This window comes from Chrysochloris asiatica, unplaced genomic scaffold, assembly GCF_000296735.1.
Source record: "Chrysochloris asiatica unplaced genomic scaffold, ChrAsi1.0 scaffold00151, whole genome shotgun sequence".
NCBI classification, from domain to species: domain Eukaryota; kingdom Metazoa; phylum Chordata; class Mammalia; order Afrosoricida; family Chrysochloridae; genus Chrysochloris; species Chrysochloris asiatica.
In genome coordinates this window covers 2,462,644-2,470,384 of record NW_006408669.1, presented here as the reverse complement: position 1 = coordinate 2,470,384, position 7,741 = coordinate 2,462,644, and the positions used below count along the sequence as shown (strand labels likewise).

The window sequence follows — 7,741 nt, the reverse complement described above, 5'->3', positions numbered from 1 at the left end:
TATTTACCCACAAGAAAAACGAGCCACAACACGGGAAGATATATGCGCACCAATGTTCATAGATGTACTATTTACAATATCAAAAAGATGGAGACAACCAAAGTGCCCATCAACTGAAGAATGGATAAACTAGCTGTGGTACATACACACAATGGAATATTATGCTACCTTGAAAAATAACAAGGAAGCTGCATGCCACTATCTAACATGGATGAACCTTAAGAACATTATTTTGAGTGAAATTAGTCAGTCACAAAAGGAGAAATACTGCATAAGGCCACCACTGTAAAAGACTAAGGAAAAGAACCCATAATAATCCACTTAAGTGGATTCTTAGCTGGTTGCTGGGACTTAGGGGTAAAGTTAGAGGAGGGATGGGAAGGTGGAGCACAGGGTAGGGAATAGACACAGGATAGTTTGGGTGTTGGGGAGGGGGGCAATATACAAGAAGGGAGAGGGGAATGGAAGAACAAAACATATGGGAAAACAATTATGCAGGTCTGAATGGGCTAAATGGAACAGAAGTAAATAACGATGTAGGCACAACCTTGGAACAACAGGGCTCTGGGATACAGAGATTGAGATATGGTTGGAATGGGGAAAAGGGGGAAATAATGTTAAAATGGTTGGCTGTCTTTTGAATCTTGGTTTTCTGTGCATTATATTATAAAATAGACACTGGAGGGGGAGAGAAAGGAAGAGCCAGAAATATCACCATAAAAAGCTTGTAAGTCTGTATTCTGCCTATAACTGATTGAATACCTAAAATGAGGCTACAATGTGCCCAGTGAAGGAATTTGCCTGAGGAGCCTCTGTATTACATAAGATTACAGGTGGAAGCCTGAACACATCCAGACCTTCAGAGATGGGAAATTTCCACTTGAAAGGACGAGCAGACCAGCCTGGAGCAGCTAGACAAATAGAAGACACTTCTTGAAAGAAAGACCTACAGGAAAAATACAAAACAATATAAGCAGAGTGACTGTTCACTACAAGAAGAAGCAAGTTGCTTGCTTGCCCAGGAGACATCAAGGCAAGTGGTCATGTCCCCTCAGTGTAAATCCTCTTCCAAGACTAAGATGCGATGGGAATATACACTCTGGTTGGCGACCACACACGTCACACATAACGGGAAGTGAGGGAAAAACAATAATGAAGCAGTGAGCTAAGCCCTACAACGTTCAATAGACTCCTGTGAACACGGGTGGAGACCTGGTCAGCCAGCAGTGTGGCAAGACCTGGGGAATCATGGGCTCAGAGTCAGTGACACAGCCACAGAGGACTAGAGTGGAGAGTGAAGCATCCAACTGATAAGAAGGGAAAGGATAGACGCAAGAACACCCACACTTGCAGATAATACCCACTTGACCTGGCTTCAATGACTGGATGATCAGAGCTCAACCCAAAGAAGAAAGAAGAGGAAAAAAGCATCATCTGACACAATCTGATGAACTTGACCTACACCTATGGATGCAGTAGCTCAAAAGACGAAACAAACCCTTACAGCAAGAATCATTCCCACCCCCTCCACACAAAGAGTAGACAGGGATGGGTAACTTGGACATTGGCTACCCAAAATGGTGGTGGTGGTGGTGGTGGTGGTGGTGGTGGGCTATAAAGTACAAAGGCAAGAAGTGACTGGCTTACAAGCTTTCAAGAGGGAACCTATATCCAGAGGGCGTGGAGGAAGGTGGAATCTCCAGTGAGTACTATCCAACTTATCTAGGAAGGGCTGATGAAATGAAATGCAGATGGGTGTCTTGTGATGTAATAGTGAATAATTGTTATCAGGACTGATTGTGAGGGTTGGAAATGTAAAGGTGGACATTTTATAGCAAGGAGGGGAGTGATTAACTTTTCAGTCTAGGAGCGGAGGGCCCTGGGACCATCAATGGAGAAGAGCTGAGAGCAGGACGCTACCCAGAGAAACACTGATGTCTGAGATGGAGGCAGAGACGATGACGTGGAGAGATGGAGTGATTGGGGACTTGAAATCCAGAGAGGGAAAGGGGCTGTGTGCTGATGAGCTGGGGGTGGGACGGGCTTGCAGGGTATACATTTTGGTTGGTTGATGATGCATGGATGGGATTGTAACTATGGCAATGAAATGATATATGATAGAATGAATGTAAAACTAATATTCTCCCATGTAAACTATCACATAATTCACAATAAAACATTAAAAAAAAAAAAAGATTGCAGATCCAATCGGGAGCAATGCGAGGCTCTGACTGAGGTACTCCCCAGTGGGCTCTCAAAACTCTAACTGCTTATATACAAGTAGTTCACTTTTCTTTTTTCTCTCCCTCTGCAACAGACTGCAAGGAATCATGGACCTGTTCTAGAGGATTGTGAGGATCAGGTCAGGGATCTCAAAACTCTTCTCTATAAAGTCCTTTTCTCCAACTGCTCACTTCTCAGTAGTCTTTTTCTTTGGCTCCAGCTCTCGGAGGCCGTTTTGCCAGATCTTTCCTCATCTAAAACTGGTCACAAATGTCTGGATCTAGGTAAGTCAGCCCCCGGCACCTTCTCAGGATCCCAGGAGATTGTGCCTTGTCCCCTGACCCTCGGAGGATCACTTGGACTCCCCTGGAAGACAGCATGGGGACACCCATAACCCTCTCTAGGATATCAGGTCTGACAGTCGGATCTCCCTCCTTACCGGGTCCACCCTGTGAGAAGGGAGACATTTGCCTCCAGCTGTGACTCCTTGACCCACCCAAAATGGGAGTTGGGGCTTCGCAACCCTGCCCCTTCCCCTCTAGGTTGTTTTCTCAATAACCTAAAGAAATGACATCTATCAGAAATCAACCTGAAAAATTTAATTTTTTGCAATTTAAACAGGATAATGATAGCCAGTGGCCAGAAGACACTTTTGCCTTTCAAATTCTGAGAGACCTTGACAACTGGCAATAAACGGCATGGAAAAAGGTTCCTTCTTCCTCTGTTCGTACCCTTTGTCAATTTTGCTCAGGTCACAAAATTCTCCTTTTAAATGAAAAACCTTCTTGGAAACAACTTCCTCCCAAATTTCCTTTTGATCCTGTTGAGGAGCATCTCCCACCTGTTACGCCAGCCCCTGCACCCACCCCATACCCATTATGCCACTTCCTGCCCCAGCCCCATCTCTCCCTCTCCCATCCATCTCCTTCACTTGAAGATCCTCCTCTCTCGCTGCCAGTCACCAGATCCCGGAGTACAGCACCAACTATCATCCCTTACGGAAGGAGCTGGGGTGAATGGCCCCATCCAAGTGCATGCTCCTTTTTCTATGTCTGATCTTTCCCAGATCAAAGAATGCTTACGATCCTCATCTGAAAACCTGGTTAAGTTCCACAAGGAGTTCCTGCTGTCTTTTAGTTTAACTTGGCATGCTATTTACATTATTTTAAATGCTACCTTGACCACCAACAAACGGGAACTCATATGGAGAGCAGTCGATGCCCTCCATGAGCTGGCCCCCACTGGTCACGCTGTAGTGTGGACGCCATCCCTTGCAAAGCACCTAATTGGAATTATCAACATAGAAGTGAAGGCACCTAACAAAGGAATCACATGGTTACTTGTTTTATAGGTAGAATGGATAAAAACTCCCATAAGGCTATCAATATTGATAAGTTACATAAGGTCTCCCAAGGCCCCATGACAAACCTGCCCTTGTTCTTTCCCGCCTTTCATAGGCCATAATGAAATATACCAACATGAATCCAGAATCAAGAGGTCAAACTTTCCTTCATTTGCAGTTTATTTCCCAGTCTACACCTGATATTAGAAGGACATTACAAAAGTTAGAATGTCCTCAAACCCCACAATGAGACCTTCTAAAAGCAGCCTTCAAAAATTTTAACAACTGAGATGAGGACAGAGGAAAGCAAAAGATAAACAATTCCACATTAAAAATCAGATGCCAGTGTCTGCTACCTCACACTTGCCCCAGCCCAGATCAGGAAAGGCCACAAAAGTCTCTGGAACATGCTTTCATGTGGGCATGCTGGACACTGGGCAAAAGCATGTCCTAATCCTTGGCCATCCACTAAGCCATGCCCAATATGTGGTCAATAGGGCCATGGAAGATGGACTGCCCCCACCAAGAACACCCTCCCAGGTCAGGTTCAGGCCAATCTTTAGTTTCCCAACAAGCTGCAAAAGACCTGTCATCGTTATTAGCTCTCTCCTCAGAAGACTGACAGTGACCGGAATTCTCGGGCCCCACAGTGAGTGGTCCCTCAAAACCCAGGATAGCTGGGATGGCATCCGGTAAGACCATCTTTTTCCTACTGGGCACTGGGGACAGACTGTCAGTTCTAACATAATATATCGGTCCACTCCTTTCTTCCTCGGTCTCAGTAATTGCAAAGAAAGGCAAACCTGCAGTTGTCCTGTTAGAGATTTATCCTTCACTCATTATTTTTTAGTAATGCCCAAATGCTCTGTTCCTCTTTTAGGACATGATATCTTGTACAAATGAGGAGCTGTAATTTATTTTGAATTTCTAAGAGACAGTCATCCCTACATTTTACTAACACAAACACCTGGCCCCTGTGTAAGTCCCCTTGAAACTTCACCAAAAGTTAATTCCATAATTTGGAACACTGACATCCCTGTCATTTCCCATCACCATACCCCTATAAAAATGTCATGAAAGGATCTTATGTGTCAAACTGCTGTCCCTCAATACCCACTTAGTCCTGAGGGTCTCCATAGCCTCCAACCCATTATTTTCCGGCTCCTTGCAGCCCACATTTTCATACCTACCCATTCTCCACACTCCCCTATTCTCCCAGTACGAAAAACCAATGGGACATAGAGACTCATCCAAGACTTTTATCGAATTAATCAAGCTATGTGTCCTACTTTTCCAGTAGTTTCAAACCCCCACACCCTTCTGTCATGCATTCCTGCCTACACAACCCCTTTTTCAGTATTAGACTTTAAAGATGCATTCTTCACAATTCCTATTGGTTCATGATCGCAAAACCTTTTTGCCTTTACATGGACTGACCCCAATACCAGGCTATCTCAGAAGTTAACCTTGACTGTTACTACAAAGCTTTAAAGATATCCTCATGATTTTGGCCAGGCCTTCCAATCTGACCTTAAGATTGTAGACCTTTCCCCTAGCATTCTCCTTCAGTATACTGATGATAACCCTTGCAGCCCTTCCAAAGAAATGTGCTCCCAACACACTATCATTATTTTCAATTATTTAGCTGATTGTGGATACTGAGTGTCCACAAAGAAGGCCCAATTAGTAGCGTCACAAGTTACATACCTAGGGCTCCTTATAACCCTTGCCTCCTCTCATAAGCTTGCTATTCAAAGCTTACAAATGCCCTAACCCCTGGCTACTTACACTGATTTGCAAACTAACACTCTTACCAAGCTCAGTGCAATCTTTGATGAGCTCAAGCCTAATAAGACTCCCTAGCATGAGTGTTGTTGTTGTTAGGTGCCATCGAGTCAGTACCAACTCATAGCAACCTTATGCACAGCAGAACGAAATACTGCCTGACCTGGGACCAACCTCACTACTGTTGCCACGCTTCAGTCCATCGATGCTGCCACTTGGCCAATCCACCTCGTTGGGGGTCTTCCTCTTTTTCTCTGACCCTCCACCTTACCAAACATGATGTCCTTCTCCAGAGACTGGTCTGTCCTGACAATATGTCCAAAATATGAGAGACAAAGTTTAGCCATCTTGGCCTCCAAGAAGCACTCTGGCTGCACTTCTTCCAAAACGGATCTATTGGTTCTTTTGGCAGCCTATGGCACTTTCAATATTCTCCTCCAACACATAACTCAAAAGCATCAATTCTTCTACTAGCATGAGTAGTCTTACAAAATAGAAGGGGGCTTGATTTATTAGCAACAGAAAAAGGAGGACTTTGTATATTCCTAGGAGAATCATAGTGTTTCTACACTAACAAATTGAGTTGTCAGGGACGGAGTAAAGAAACTCGAAGCTCGAGTCCAAACTCACATCCTTTGGATTTCCCCCTTTTTCCTGAGTGCCCCCTGTTCATTCCGCTTCTGCTTATAGCAGTTGGCCTCCTTATCCTCCCTTGCTTGATCAACCCTTTTCCAGCGTTTCCTTTCAGAAAGACTAGCTGCAATGTCCAGAGTAATGACACAAGACCACATAACTGCAGCTCTACTTCTCCAGAAGCTTCGAAACAACTCCCAACATCGCGCAGACTCAGCAAGCAGCCAGAATAAGAACGACGCCCCCATTCCCTATATATCAGCAGAAGGCTGGAATGAGGGAGCCTGAGAGAAGCTATTTTGAGATCAAGCGACTTAATGCTCTTAAACTTCTATTTCCCTATGTTTCAACTTCCTATTAGGGCCAAATTTAGACTCTCCTAAGCTCCACCCCTGGCAAGCCAGCCAAAGTTAGCCCCACCCAAACTCCATCTCTGGCAAGAACTCATAAAAGCCTGAAGCCTTTGCAGGAGCATGCTTCTGACTCTGGTCAGCAAGCCCCTTCCAGGTTTGTCTTTAACATACCTGTCTTTGCTGTTGAGCTGCACTTTCTGGCTTGTTCCTCTGTTGACTCTAACAATGAAGAAAGAATCCTGAGAGCAAGCAGCCTCAGAAAAAATGTTACTTACAAAGTGAAACCAGTTAAAAACAAACTAATTTTTTGGTAGGAAACACAAAGGCAATGGGGTGGCATATGTAAAACCCTAAAAGGAAAAAAATTCCCAACTAAGACTTATTTGTTGCTGTTGTTAAGTGCCACTGAGTCGGTTCCAACACATAGTGACCCTGTTTACGAGGAGCACCTGGTGAGCTTAAATTGTCGAAACAGTGCAAACAGCTTTACAGTCTGGTGTATTAACCCACAACACCACACCAGGACTCCACTAAGACTTATATATCCACCAAAATTGTCCCCCAAATACAACAGTGAAATTAGGACATTTTCAGATAAACAGATACTATGAGAATTTGTAAAAACCAGACTGACCTTACAAGAAATTAGTACTAAAGAATGACTGATTACTACAAGAACCAGCAAGTTGCTCACCCAGGAGACATCAAGGCAAGTGATCAGGTCCCCTCAGGGGAAACTCCCTTCCAAGACTAAAAATCAATGGGAATACATGCTCTGATTGGTGACCACGTTCATCACCTATAAGGGGAAGTGAGGGAAAAAACAGCAATAAGTGGCGAGCTAAGCCCTAAAACGTTCATGTGAACCCAGGTGGAGACCTGGCTGGCGAGCAGTGTAGCAAGAACTGGGGATTCTTCAGCCTAGATTCAGTGACATAGCCACAAAGGAATAGATTGGAGAGTGAAGCGTTCAGCTGACAAAAAGAGAGGGCATATGCATAAGATCCCCCACACTTGCAGATAATACCTACTTGACTTGCCTTCAATGACTGGATGATCAGAGTTCAACGAGAAGAAAGAAGAGAAAAAAAGAGACTAATCTGATACAATTTGATGAACTTGACCTACACCTATGGATGCAGTAACTCAAAAGAAGGAACAAATCTTTACAATAAGGATCATTCCCACCCCCTCTATACACAGAGTAGACAGAGATGGGCAACTTGGACACTGGCTACCAAAGTTGTTGTCTGGTGCCATCGAGTCGGAACCGACTCATAGTGACCCCATGCACAGGAGAATGAAACAATGTCCGATCCTGGGCCAACATCACTACCGCCGCCACACTTGACGCCATCAATGATGCCACCTGGCTGATCCATCTCATTGGGGGTCTTCCTCTTTT

At 44.4% G+C, this 7,741-nt stretch overlaps 1 pseudogene; it reads left to right on the top strand.

The window, feature by feature from the left end:
- The window catches only part of LOC102832554, a 65,603-nt pseudogene that overhangs the window by 4,664 nt on the left and 53,198 nt on the right, over positions 1-7,741 (top strand).